This window comes from Felis catus, chromosome F1 (genome assembly GCF_018350175.1).
Source record: "Felis catus isolate Fca126 chromosome F1, F.catus_Fca126_mat1.0, whole genome shotgun sequence".
NCBI lineage: Eukaryota > Metazoa > Chordata > Mammalia > Carnivora > Felidae > Felis > Felis catus.
Window position 1 is genome coordinate 41,531,603 of NC_058384.1, and position 14,528 is coordinate 41,546,130.

General features: G+C 51.3%; 1 pseudogene; it reads right to left on the reverse strand.

Moving 5' to 3' along the window:
• Window positions 1–869: 869 nt before the first annotated feature.
• Window positions 870–3,117, reverse strand: LOC109495705 (annotated as a pseudogene).
• Between the last annotated feature and the right edge of the window lie 11,411 nt (window positions 3,118–14,528).

Genomic DNA, 14,528 nt, shown 5'->3' on the forward strand with positions numbered 1-14,528 from the left:
GTTCCGCTATCTCAGGGCTTCTCGACCTTGACACTGTTGACATTATGGGCGAGACACGGATCCATATTGTGGGAAGCTGTCCTGTGCATTGTAGGATGTTCAACAGCTTCCCTGGTCTCTACACACTAGATTCCAGTAGCCCACATTTTTCTCTTTCCAAGTATGACGACCATTATGCCTGCAGGGCAAAATTGCTCTGGGCGGTGAGCCACTATGCTCTCTCTCTTTTTTTCCTTGTGAGACCTCACTTATGGTATCCCGTCTCTTTGTGTTTTGTGATTCGTTTTCACTAAGCTCATATTTTCTTAGGGCCATGCCTGTGGAGATTCTCCGATGCCCGGGGTCGAAGGTGTTTTTCTCCAGGACTGTTTTTCATTTACTACGGGCTCTAGGCTTACAAGTTTATGCTGGGGGTGCAGGCTCCTGTTGGACTCCTCACCTCTGACCAGCCCTCCCATGCCTTGCGAGGTTTGTGAAAATGGAAGCTTTTGTAAATGCTGACGTCAGTGGGAGGCTTCTCTCTGGGCTCCCGCCTTCACAACTTTAGGCTTCCAAAGTCACCTTTCGTTCTTTTCCAGTCAGACTGGTGCATTTTAAAAGAGGGTTTTTGGGGTGCCTGGGTGGCTCAGTTGGTTAAGCGTCCGACTTCAGCTCAAGTTGTGGTCTTGTGGTTCTTGAGTTTGAGCCCCGCGTGGGGTTCTCTGCTGTCAGCACAGAGCCCGCTTCAGATCCTCTGTCTCCCTCTATCTGCCCCTTGTGTGTGCGCTCTTTCTCTCTCCAAAACGACTAAATATTAAAAAAAAAAATTTTAAGAGGTATTTGTGTGTGTGTGTGTGTGTGTGTGTGTGTGTGTGTGTGTGTTTTGGCTTAAGGAAAATCCCCAAATCCATACAGCTTTTATTCCATCTTTAAAATATCACAAATAAGTCTGAAAAATCATTTGGCATCTTGCTCTTTCTGTCGCCGGACAACTTAGATCTTATCCATCAGCCTGCTGAGCCGCTCCTTTTCCAGAAATGTAGATACCCTCCCCAGATTTTCTGATATCCTTGTTTTTTAACTGTCGTGGCTTTGCCGAATCAAAGCAGCTAGTTTGATACAAGTTCAATGTCATTTCCTTCAAGAGTTAACTCATCCTCCTGGGGTTGAGATACCGAATAAGCGACGCTTGGCCTCATCGGAACCCTGCGGATAAATTTTTCACCCACAAAATTTCGGATTTCGACAAGGGAACCATTGTCCTGAACAATGACGTTGATGGGAAAGTGAGCATTCCCAGACCCCGTTTTGTAACGGAAACCCAGCGTAATGCCCTTCGTCATGCTCTGTACGTGACGACAGATATTGTGAACGGTAGTGGTTCTTTTCCATTTCCCCACCATTTGTCAGCTCGGAGCCTCTTCATTTTCCTTCCGAAGAGACTGAGTTTTGCAGTGATGTGATTGAAGCCCCTTTGCAGGGTTCCTCTGGGGCCTCTCACAGTAACGGCACGTCCCTTCAGAGTGATGTCGATGTTTTCTGGAACGTCAACAGTCTGATTGCTGAGAATGGCCTTCATTCTCACAGTAGATGCAGCCAAAGCCTACAGAGAAGTGTTTAAAATTGTTTTGTCCAGTAGTTTTAGTTGTCTTTAGTGACAGGATCAGTCGGTAAATTCCTCTGGTATACTTTAGAACCTGAAGCCCACCACTTTTGAAAATTAATAATAGTGAAGCTAGCTGATCAAATGCACGGGTCTTTAACAGCAACACAAGCGCAGTACAAATCGAATTAACACAGTTTCTACAGAAACACACTCCTAAGGGCCTGAGCTAGATGTGGGTTTGAGAATATCGGTGAAGTCCCAGAGGACAGGTGTTTAACAAAGCGAGCAGTGGAGCGTCCTTTGGTCAGGCACGTGTCGACACAGGCTCCAGATATACATCACCAGTGACAGTTCTCAGTGTTTGTCCCCGTTGTTTTATGAAAAGAAAGAAGTGGACCCAAACACTGCCCGAGTGAGACCACACAACAGGTGCGTTATCCAGTGTGATCTGAAATTCTAGGAAAAGTGAATCCACTTGGTGAGTGTAATTCAGTTTCATCGTAAAAGTTCCGTGGAGACAAAGCCCCATTGACAGGGCTGAGGCTCCATGAGTTGGATCCACCCTCAAGTTTATAAAAAGCGGTCAAGGGCACTGACATCAGACTGCCGGGGTCAGAGTCCAAGGTCTCCCACTTAAAAGTTTGCTTCTTAACCTGTCTGTGTCTCCTTTTTGTTATTGTGCAATGAGAAGAAACTCCTCCACAGATTTATTGTGAGGCCAAGGATAGTGCCTGGAACGTATAAACACTCAGCAGATGTTAACTTTAACAAGGTAAAAGATACAGAAACTTGAAGCGAAATTCCTACTTGTCAAAACCTGAGAATTTCTCCTAAAAGGTGATTTCATGCCCATGAGATAGCACTGCCTTTCTTTACCACCAGTGACTTCATTGTGCTCAGAGTAGTCAAGCAGTTAAGAAACAAGAACAGATTCCAGTGGTCAGTCACTGTGTCTATGGGCCCAGCTTAAGTTCAACATGAGCATTTCCTCCGTCCAATGCATCAGCAGTGTTTTACATTCAAGACGAGAGTGTTTACAAGTCTTGTCACATCAGTAAGACGCGAGCCGCCTGAGGTCTGATGAGTTGGGTCCTTCAAAGCCTTTTAATTCCACGTGGTGGGAAAGCAGTTCAGTAAATCTTTCTGACACGTTTCCATGATGTCATCACCCAACAGCATCAACATAAACAGTGTCTCCACACCCTGCTTCATCTTCTTCCAAACTTCGAACGAAAGCCCAGGAAGAAAGAAAATTCACAATTTTGGGGACTTACTCCATGGTATCAGGCAATGAATGTGATTTGCAAAGTGCGTGGTCCGAAGTCGTAAAATGGTGGATGCCGTTCAAACTCCTTTCAATGGGACTAAACTGCTGAGACCCTTCTGCCCCCATCTTTGCTTTTCTCTGCAGGAGCCAGACCAGCAGTGAACTCTGTTTTTGTGTGTTTCTAGCCACTCTCTCTCTCTCTTTTTAAGTTTATTTATTTTGAGAGAGAGAGAGGGAGAGAGGGAGAGAGAGAGGAGGGGCAGAGAGATAAGGAGAGAGAGAATCCCAAGCGGGCTCCGTGCTCAGTGCAGAGCCCCATGGGGAACTCGATCTCACAACCATGAGATCATGACCATGAGATCATGACCTGAGTCGGAATCAAGAGTCGGACGCTTAACCGACTGAGCCACCCAGGCGCCCCTAGCCACACTCTCTTTTTAACAACCTCTTCTTGGGAGGTTGAGGTCTGGTTTGGCCAAAAGTCTCTGGTGGACTGCCTTTCTGGGCCACAGGGCTACGAGTCTGTCCCCTGGTCTCATGGAGAGAGAGGCAGCCTGTTAAGTGTGAATCTTGCTTTAAGTTTCTGCACGTTTTACTTGTTTCCTTTAAGTTAGCATTTGTTGGGCACTTACTCTGTGCCAGGAACTATTCTAGGTGCTTTCCATGTGATTCATTCAACTGGGATGGCAACAGACAGCCTAAGCCACATTTGGCTCTTCTCAGTGGGGTAGGAGCAAAGTGAGAGTGAGAGGCCCAGGTCACGATCGTCATCTGCCCGCAGACACGCCTTTGTCCTGAACTCCCTGACCCAGTCAATGGGCTCCACTGTCCATATAACATCTGAGGCAGGGACCTAGAAGCACCTCCCTGCCTTCCCACATCCCATCTGCCCCTGACCCCCTCTCCGGTCCCCCCTCACCGGCTTATCCCTACTGTGGCACTTTTCACAGCTATCTCGAACCATCTGTCTCCCTGTCCATCATCCCCTCTTAGGACAGAGACTGTCTTCTGTCTCTGAATGCTCAGTGCCATAGCAGACCCTCAAAGATGTTCGCTGCATGAAAGAATAATGTTCTATCATTTCTACATAAGAATTTCTTGAGTTAGTCCCTCTGCCCCCATCCCATTAACTGCCCCAGTTTAGGGTCCTGTTCCTTCCCACCAGAACTCTTAAAATAGCCTCATAAATGATGTTCCTTTTCTCCACTTTGGCTTACTCCCACCCACCCTCCTCATTGTCTCAAGGGTCATCTCTCTAAGGCACAACTTAGCGTGCGGTACTGCTCTGATCAGACGCCTCAGTGCTTCTCTTTGCTCTCGGATAAATTCAAGACCTCATCACACACTTCTGTTCTTCCTGAGCCCTCTGTTTAGCCATGCTACATGGTGGTGTATGTGCGCTGTGTGTATGTGTTTAGGTCCCAGTGCCTTTGCACGTGTGCCTTCTACCTAGGATAGATGCTACCCCCTTTTCTCTACCTGCCAATCTCCTGCCTCTCTTTGAGACCCAGCTCATGAAGCCTTCTGGGACCCTATAGCCTCCAGCTTCATAGGATGAGACCTCTGGTTGAGCATTGGTTGATGATCTGTCATTGCTTACATAGCTATGTCCTCACGTCTCCCTACCCGCTAGACCGAGTCCCTTAAATTCCTGAACGTGGTATCCCTAACTCCTTGGTAGGCTTTAAAAAATTCTGGAGGGCAACAGGAGCGGGGGTGTACATCTTCTGTGTACGGTGCAAAGTGTTTTCAGACCGAAGACCCTGGAGGAGCAGCCTGAGTCAACCCTGGGGCCAACATGACGGCTAAAGATGGTCTAACCCCCAGAACCCAAGCTTTTACTCCAACCTCCCTTCCTCAGCTCTTCATCCATGACCTCCTCCCTCCCTCTCTTCTTCTTTTCTTTTATTCATTTTCCTTCCCTGCCTTCTTCCAATTGCTATGTAGCCTCAGTCATCTATTACCCAAAACAACATTATGGCAATGGTAATGGAAGTAGGTGATGACACAACAGTGCACCCCCAATTCTGCTGCCACGACAAAGCCGGCTGTGTTCGTTTGTCTAGATTCCCTTTCCGTCTTTCTATGCGCCCATCATGCTGCAGGGTTGTAATCATGAGGCCGTTTTAATTTTGTAGTCTACTTTTTAACTTCATATCGGAGGCATTTTCCGTGCTCCTACATGGTCTTCGTAATTATCATTTCAATGGCTGTATGATATTCCATAGAATAGATGTGCCAAGTTTCACTTAACTGTTTCCTTTCTGCCAGAAAGTTCCGGGTTTTCCCTGTTGCAGAGAGGGCTGTCACACGCAGGTTCTTTTACTTCTCTTTCTTGTTCCTCCCTGTTCACTTGCTCCTCTCTTTGCTCTCTCTTGTGTCTCCTTCTGCCTCCTTGACCACAGCTCTCTTTCCCAGAACAGTAATTTGCCCCCAAGTGGATATAGAAATCATCTTAGTGGTGTGGTTTATGTATACAATTGGAATACCACTTGGCAATGAGAAAGAATGAAATCTTGCCATTTGCAACAATGTGGATGGAACTGGGGGGTATTATGCTAAGTGAAATCTGTCGGTCAGAGAAAGACAGATACATGTTTTTACTCACATGTGGAATCTGAGAAACTTAACGGAGGACCATGGGGGAAGGGAAGGGGAAAACAACAGTCAAACAGAGAAGGAGGCAAACCATAAAAGACTCTTAATTACAGAGAACAAACTGAGGGTTGATGGGGGAGGCGGGGGGAGGGGAAAATGGGTGATGGACATCGAAGAGGGCGCCTGTTTGGATGAACACTGGGTGTTGTCTGTAAGCGATGAATCATGGGAATCTACTCCCAAAGCCAAGAGCACACTGTATATACACTGTATGTCAGCTAAATCAACAATAAGTTATATTAAAAAAAAAAAGAAAAAAGAAATCATCTTAGTGGGACCCAGGATTTTGAAAAGAATTACAACAAATTGGTAGGAAAATGCTCTTAAGGTCACTTTTGCTATTTGTGTATCCTGAAAACAGTGTAAATGATAAACTCTCTTGCCCACAAGGGGTGGGAACATAGGATCAGGCAGGACTATGACAGAAAGCTCAAGCCTATGACAGGGACACAATGTTTGTCATGGAAGAAAAAAAGAGACAACCTGAATGTCTATCAATAGGGAAATAGCTAAGTATACCATTATGTGTCCATACTCAGAATATTATGTAGGATTTAAAGAGATTGTTGTGGATCTATATGTACCGACTCAGACAGATAAAATCTTTTTTTTTAAAAGTGAATTTAGGGGGCGCCTGGGTGGCGCAGTCGGTTAAGCGTCCGACTTCAGCCAGGTCACGATCTCGCGGTCCGTGAGTTCGAGCCCCGCGTCGGGCTCTGGGCTGATGGCTCAGAGCCTGGAGCCTGTTTCCGATTCTGTGTCTCCCTCTCTCTCTGCCCCTCCCCCGTTCATGCTCTGTCTCTCTCTGTCCCAAAAATAAATAAACGTTGAAAAAAAAATTTAAAAAAAAAAAAAGTGAATTTAGGGGCGCCTGGGTGGCTCGGTCGGTTGAGCGTCCGACTTCGGCTCAGGTCATGATCTCATGGTCCGTGAGTTTGAGCCCCACGTCGGGCTCTGTGCTGACCGCTCGGAGCCTGGAGCCTGTTTCGGATTCTGTGTCTCCCTCTCTCTCTGCCCCTCCCCTGTTCATTCTCTGTCTCTCTCCATCTCAAAAATAAATAAACGTTAAAAAAATTAAAAAAAAAATAAAAGTGAATTTAGTTGCAGAATATTTGTAGTTATAATTTATGTAAAAATTAACAGCAAAACCCAAACCCACAGGATAGTACGCTAGATTTTCTGAGGATATATTATGTAAATATATGGCCAGGCTGATCACAGTGGTCCCCCTTTGTTCAGGAAAAGGGGTCCGGAGGTGGGGGACCGGTCAAAGGGAATTTGAGCCTGAACTGCAATGGTTTCATTTTTGTTTTTAATCAAGGAAAATGTATTCACATATTGCTTGTATAACAAAAAATTAATTAAACGAATGTTGCCACTGTTGTGTCTTTCTGTTTACATTGTGCATTGACCAGCCCAGATTCCGGCGCTGGCCATGAAGGAATAAAACGTAATAAGAGAATGTTACTAAATAGCAATTGTCCTTTTGGGAAGAGTGGATTTTTTGCAACCCCCCCCTCCCCCGCCACGGGTATGTAGGTTGTTTCAGACAGTACCGGTGGGCCTGGGGTGGGGGGAAAAAAGGCCTGCTCTTCTAGGAGACAAGGATGCCCCTGATCCAGACCCTTGCCTCTCAGCCAGTCCTCCCCACCCCCATCCTGGCAGGTGGAAGCTGGGGGTTTTGAAGTTTAGTCTCTTGCATTGAATCCTGGATGGAGGACAACAGATGGGGCCACACAGCCCTGCTGCTCAGACCGAGGGGAACAGGTGGAGGCTCTGGGGCCAGAGTGTGAATGCTGGCGATTCATGAGTGGTGCAGGCAGGCGGAGTGCCCAGCTCAGCGCCGGTGACAGCTGGGCAGCACGTGGGTGGGAGAGGGAGTCGGGGCATGGGGGGGTGGGCTGCAGTGGGTGGGTTCAGCCACAGAGAGGAGGTATGAGAGGGCAGAGGATAAAGGAGGGAAAGAGGGAAGGCCTCCCACCCACCCAACCCCCCGGCCCACCCCCAGGATTAAGGCAGTAGGGAGGTCAGAGGTTCCAGGCTGACCCGAAAGGCTTAGGAAGCAGCAGGGTAAGTGGACATAGAGAGGAGAGTGTTCCTTTCCTGCCCCTTCACCCTCCTCCCCCATCCCCAGCTGTCCTCTACCTAGTCCTAAACCCGAGGCATTTGGGCCAATTCCAGTGTCTGTGCCAGGCCCTTGGCTGGGTCAGGGCCCGGGCAGGGGAGGGAAGCAGCTGCCGCCCCTCCCCTTGCAGATAAGGGTAGGAGCACAAGGAGGTGACAGGACGGGACAGTCCGCGCCTTTTTGCCCAGAGCTACCTGCGTGCCGCACCCCCTCACCCCGTTTCTCTTTAGTTAAGTGCAAGAGTAAGTAAGAACTATGAAATCAGTGCGAATTATTAGTAGCGCTTACAGAACCCTCGTGATATACACAGCGCTGATTTTATAATTTATCACTGAATTCTTCCAACAGCCCTTCCTGAAAGTATAGCTTCCATTTTACAGGTGAGAAGACGGAGTCTTCTTGGTTAAGTAATGTGCTCAAAGCCCGACACTAAGTATCGGTTGACTGCACAGACCAAACCCGGAACCTTCCAGGTGGACGGAATTAACAAAACGCTGGGCTGAGAGCCAGCAGCCCCCCCATTTCCCAAAGGAGCAAGAGGTGGCTGGGCCTAAATTAGCCTTTTTCATTGTCAAAATTGAGAGCAGCTAGATGAGGTTAGGGTGGAAAGTAAAGGAAGCTAGAAAACCCTTTGCTCCGGAGATTTGTCCAAATAGGAACGATCCCATCGCTTTGGGCTGGTTTAGGAGACTTGGCCCAGAAAAAAAGGGAACCAATCACTTTGGTTTGGGCGTCAGGAGACAGGCGCCTCTGCGTGCCCTCCGAGTGGGCAGATTTGCTGACATTCCTAGGCCCCCAGCCCTATAGTGCTACAGCTTTCCAGATGAAGAAGACGAAGCCTGGGGACGGTGGGGGGGTGGGCAGGGGGCGCTGTCCGTCTCCCACTGGTCTGGTGCACTCTGTTGGTGGAGCATCTAACCTGACACTTGGCGCAGTGCACCTGCGAGTCGCCCATTCCTTGAGCCCAGATATGGCTCCTCCTCCCAGCCTCACGAACCCAGCCCTCAGTGGGCTGGGGAAGGAGAGGGAGCTCCGGGGAGTGGGGGGCCGGCCCCAGCCAACAATTCACCCCACGCCCAGACTTCCGTCCGGCCAGCAGGGGGAGCCCGAGGCCCAGGCAACGGCCGTGAGCGGGGAGGCTGCCACTGGCTCTGGATGCTACAGCTTCGCCCACCCACGCACCTCCCTGCGCCTCAGTTTCCCGGCCTGCGAAATGGGAAAATAATTACACTAAGTTCCCCAGCAAGGCTGTGAGAGTTAAATGCGTTCTAAACAATAAGGCGTTGCTAGACTTCCTTCTTGTTCTCTTGTACGATGCGATTCTGAACATTCAGTATTCAATAAATACTTCCTGAGCTCTATTAAGCACTAGAACCCTATTTTCGGCCCTGGATGAAGCCTGTCCAACTTGTGGGCCACAGAAAGCGGTTAAAATAGAAAAGCCTGGCAACTGGATGGTTCGTCTGTGTCTCCCACGCACCTGACCAGCCAGATAGAGTGGGTGGCTCTTTCGGTACAGGTCAACACTTCAGCAAACTCCTGTTTGTTTCTCTGGCCTGGAACTTGGGCCTTTGGGCTGGGCCTGCAGAGGCGGCAGGGGGCCCAGGCCACAGCCCCCCTGGCCACCCTGACTTTGGGAAAACGCACTTAGTGCAAAGACCTTTCACGCCCAGGGCTCTCTGGTGACAGGGCCTTTGGGTTCAGGGCAGAGGGGTGAAGCGGATGTGAATGGAATAATCCCCAATTGGCATTTAGAGTTCTGCTTAAGATCAGCATAAGACTGGAGCTGAGAGAAGGGGCTGAAGCCAGAATCCGTGGCCAAGCCTGAGATTGTCTATTCTTTTCCCAAGAATGTGGACCAGTTTGGATTCCGCAGTGCGATGGAGTCAGTGCCTAGTCTCCTGGCTCCTGTCCCTGCCGGGTGGGGCTTCCGTCAGACAATCGCTGTGGAAGCCTGTGTGTGGTGGGGTCTGCGACAGACTCCCAGGGGTCCCAGCGGAGGAGAGGGGCCTTCCCACCCGTGAGTTTTTTGCCCCGCTCCTTTCCCAGAAGCCTCGGCTTCCGTTTAAGCCCTCACCCCAGGACAGGGTCCCCAGAGCACCTAATGAGGAGTTCAGTGTGACGAGGTGACTATTCACATTGACTATGTTGCTTTTCAAATTCCAGATGTTTCGTTCCCTCGGGTGGACGGCCGACTCTCTGAGGGGGGCTCATTGTGACGTGTTCCAAAGAACCCTGGACTGGGAATCGGAGGCCTGAGCTCATGTTTCAGTTCTAGGCTTTGGTGGCCCCAGGCCTCCCTCTGAGCCTCTGCGTTTTGACCCGTTAAAGGGGCTCATAATAGCTTCTGCACCGGGCAGGCTGCCAACACCTGGGGTAGACGTGACGAAGGCCCAGACACGTGGTTCTACCCCTTCTTCTGTCTGCGTCTACCCGAAACAAGTGAAAACGTATGTTCACGCAAAAACTCGTACACGAATTTCACAGCGGGATTACTTACAGTAGTCTCAAAGTAGAAACGACCCCTATGTCCATCAACTGATGATGGGATAAACAAAATGTGGTGCAGACACGCGATGGAATATTATTTGGTCCTCAAAAAGAACGAAGCGCTGACACCTGCACAGTATAGATGGACTTTGAAAACATTATGCTAAGGGAAAGAAGCCAGTCACAAAGGACCACGTAGGGTCCGGTTTCACTTACACGAGGGGGCCAGAACAGCAAGATCCACACACAGCAAGTAGATTAGTAACTGCCTGGGTCTGTGTAGGAGTGGGTAGGGGTAGGGAAGGGACTGCTAATGGGTGCAAGGTTTTTTTGGAGGGCGATGAGAATGTTCTAAGATTAAATTATGGTGACGGTTGCACAATTCCGTAATTATACTGAAAAAAAAAATCACTGAGTTGTACACTTCAAACGGATGAACTTTATGGTATGTAAATTACATATCAACAGAGCTGTTAAGAAATTTTAACTGGGTGTCCTGAATTTAATTTAGAAACTCTACTTCGGCCCTTTCTTGCCTCTTTCCCCCAATCTTCATGGCCTTGTTGTCCCTCTCAGAACATACAAAAGGTAGTGGGCATATTTCTCTTTCCTGCGGGGGCAAGGGCACTGTTTGACACGTGGGAAGGAATAGGGAAGCATTAGGGAGGCCAGATGCCATCCTGCCCAACCTCTCACAGCAGCCACATGAACTCCCCTGCCTTGATTTCCCTTCCTGCCCGCTGTGGGGAGGGACAGTAGGGGATCCCTGCCCCTGCATCCCTGGGGGTGGTGTCTGGGGAGTCCAGGAAGACCGGACTGGGGAGGATGCATCGGCCAGGATGGGGTGGCCTGTGCAGGGAGCTCCGATGAGTCTGTTATGTGGCAGGGCCGACTTGGGGTCTTCTAAGCGCTGGTGGGGTGGCAGGAAGATTGCCCAGAGATACTTCTTTGGCTGCAGTCAAGGCCAGAGAAGCCAAGAAACCCACGGCTGGCGCCCTGTGGACTGGGGTCAGGGATGGAGCTGGGCCATGGAGCTGCTGGTGCCTGGAGAAGGCTGATTCTTTAACTGGTGTGCTACACGGCAGGGCAAACTGCGGGCCATGTGTCTGGTGGGGGCGGGAGGGGGAGCGCAGGAGAGACAGGCTGGGGCAGAAGGCCTGCGGGTCTACCCCCAAGACTCAGTGGGGGTGAGGCGAGAGGGGCTTGGAGCCGGCGGAGAGCTCGTACTTCCAGCTCTGTGTGCACCCAGAGCTCTGTGCCCAGCCAGCTGTCATCAACCCCTTAGGATACTTGACAAGTGGGGTCTGTTCTCAGCTTCTCTTCCCTCTGATTCATCTTTCCTTGCCCCTGCTTCGCTGTCTCAGGCTGTGAGCATGCTCAGATCTCCCCACCTAAAACCAACCTCTTTTTGACCCTACTCTCCTGCAGCTAACAGTCCGTCGTTTCGTCTCTTCTCTGCCAAGTTCTTTCATCCACGCCCCCCCCCCCCGCTTTCCCTACCTGCTCCAGCATTCACCCCAGAGATGGTGCTCCCAACCCCACTCCTCCCCCTTCTCGTCACCAAATCCTACCACTTCCCCCTCAGATCCTTCGCCACTGCTCTCCAGCCCTGAGCCGCTCAGCTCCCTCCTTCCTGAAATACCTGCTTGTTCCCTCCCCTGCCTGTTCTCCCTCCTGGTGCTGTAGGCACAGCCTACTTCTGTCCAGCTCCTCTCCTGCGTCCTCCCTCTGAGTGATCTCAGCTCTCCCAGAGCTTTGGCCGCCACCTCAATTGAGATGACCCAGCTAGAGCTCTGACGGCCCCCTTGGCCATTTCCACAAGCCCGCTGGCCCTTTGCTCCTGGGTGTCCCCTTAGGTACATCCCACCCAGCCTGTCATCCTTCCCCCGGTCCCCGAAACCTGCCTCTCCTGCCTCACGTTCCGCCTCAACGGCTGCCAACACTCCCCGGGAACCCAGGCTGGAAAGCTGAGTCGTTTCCTCTCCATTCTCCCCGGCTGCTCTGCGTGACTGGCCAAGGAGCCTGGGAGTCCCATGAGACATCTCTCTGGTCCATTTTCTCTGTTCCCCACTGCTTCCTCTTGTGTTTGGATTTTAATCTTCTTTGGCCGAGGCAGATCTTTCTGTTTTACCTCTCCTTCCTCCCATCCACGCTGCACAGGGTCACAGAATGATCTTTCCAAAGCATCGTTCAGATCCTTCAGCCTCCTGCTCAAAAATGCTCAGAGGCCTCCCGTCAGCAAGAGTAGACCATGATATATGTCTAGTGATTCACCACCTGAAAAGCACTTTCAAACAAATAGAACGGGTAATGTAATGATTCCTCTTTTACGGATAAAAGGTCGGAGGCTCAGAGAGGGTGGTGAGTGGTTGGGGTTCGCCCAGCACTGCAAGGTGGAGCTGTGACCGGGGCCGAGGCCTCCTGGATTTAACTGGGTGCACCGCCCACTCAAGTCTTCTCAGCCTCCCCTGGGAGGCTGCCAGCAGCATGGCCCCCAGCTGTCACCCTGCTGCCCAGCCCGAGGCCGGTGCCCTGGCCAAACCCCTGGTCCTGCCCAGAAACGCCTCCTCCTTGCTACCAGAACTTCTCCACAAACACAGAGCATCCTGTCCCTTCTCCAAGGCCCTTCCCAGCCCCCGGGCCGGCCCGGTGAGCTCTCTGCCTTCTCTCTGGCACCTGGAACACACGCCCTGGAACTCTAGCTAATTCTAAGCAGGCATGACACTGGCCCTGCCTTCCAGGACCCACGTTCCGAGCTCTTGGAGGGCGCCTTACAACAGTTCCCTCTTCCTAGTAGGGCCCTAATAAATACCAGCTGGGCAAGCAAATGAATGAGGCTTCTGGAGAGTCTCTTCTCCAGGGACCTCTTCCAGACCAATGGGTTCAGTGATTCCAATCACCTCCGATCCCCACACACCCCTCCATGAGTAAAACACGGCACATCTGGGCCAGTCTCCGCTCTGCCAGGTGGCTCTCTCTGTGTGGGTTAGCAGCCTACCTCCCACCCCTGTGACTTAGGGAGGCCGTGAAAGCCAAGACTGCTTTCACCGAGCTCTGGGTTTAAAGGGCTAGTGCTTGAGGGGGTTTCCCGAGGACAGGCAGGGCCAGGGCCCAGAGGAGGGCTCACTTCTGGAAGTCTCCTCTGGCATCAGGCTCTTCCCCCATCTCAAGGGTGGGTTTGACCAAGTTTACCACCTCTCTGGGTCTCAGTTTCCTTATCTATACAATAAACAGGTTGAGCTGAAGTTCAGAGTTTCAAGCTTTTTAAAGCCACAGAGCTAATAAGAGCTTATAGTCAAAGAAAAGCTCATAACAAGGAACCCACAGAGGGGATAAGTCAGAGCAGAGTTGCTCTAGCTAAAGCAGGGGGTGGTTCTGTGGGCCTCCCAGACCTGACCCTCCTTCCCAGCCTTGGACATCCTGAGGCTCCCCTGTCGAGTCCTGAAGGGTCCTCAGCTCACAGTACCACCCCACCCACCCCCATTGGTAGGCTTCCAGTGTGGAGCCCAGTGCGGGGCTTGATCTCAAGACCCTAAGATCGAGACCTGAGCTGAGATCAAGGGTCTGATGCTTAACCCACTGAACCACCCAGGTGCCCCAGGATAAAAGAAGGAAGGAAGGAAGGAAGGAAGGAAGGAAGGAAGGAAAGAAAGAAGGGAGGGGGGAAGGAAGGAAGGAAGGAAGGAAGGAAGGAAGGAAGGAAGGGGGGAAGGAAGGAAGGAAGGAGGAGCAATGAGGCCAAGGAAGGGAAGTGCTATCCTCCTTCGGGAACAGTTCTGTGCTGTCTGGAGGGGCTTGGACTGGCTAGCCCCGACCTATCCCAGGCCTCCCCTGCCCTCAAGCACGTGTACACGCAGGGGAATACTCAGCCCACGCCGAAGCTCCTTCCCCAACATCTCCCCCGCAGGATCCTCTGACCTGGGAGAGGGGAGAAGGAGGCAGAGAGACCTAGATTCCAAATCTGAAGAGGGAGGGAACCGCTAGGAAATCACTGCAGGGGCTTGGAGGTGGGCTCCCAGGACAGGGGAAAGGCCAGGGGCTTTCCAACCACCCAGAAATCCTTCCCTTCCAACCTGCCTGCCCTCACTCAGCCCTCCTCCCTGCTCTCCTCGGACACATACTGCCCAGAACAATGCTGAGAGACCACACGGGGACCGAAATAACCTCCTGCCTGCTGCAAGGGGCAAGAGGCAAATCTTAAAACCTTGTCCGCTCCCCCCAGGCCTCTCTGGCCTCTCTGGGGGCCTAGCTGGCCTTGCTGCCCCCTCCTGGCTGGCAGCTTGAGGGAGGGGTGCTCAGGGATGGCTTCCCTCCTTGGCGAGGCCCCTCCCTGCCCAGTGTGGAGAACTCCAGGAAGGAGGGCATGCAAGGTTGCCCCTCAGGCGTGCTTCCATTTAAGCGCT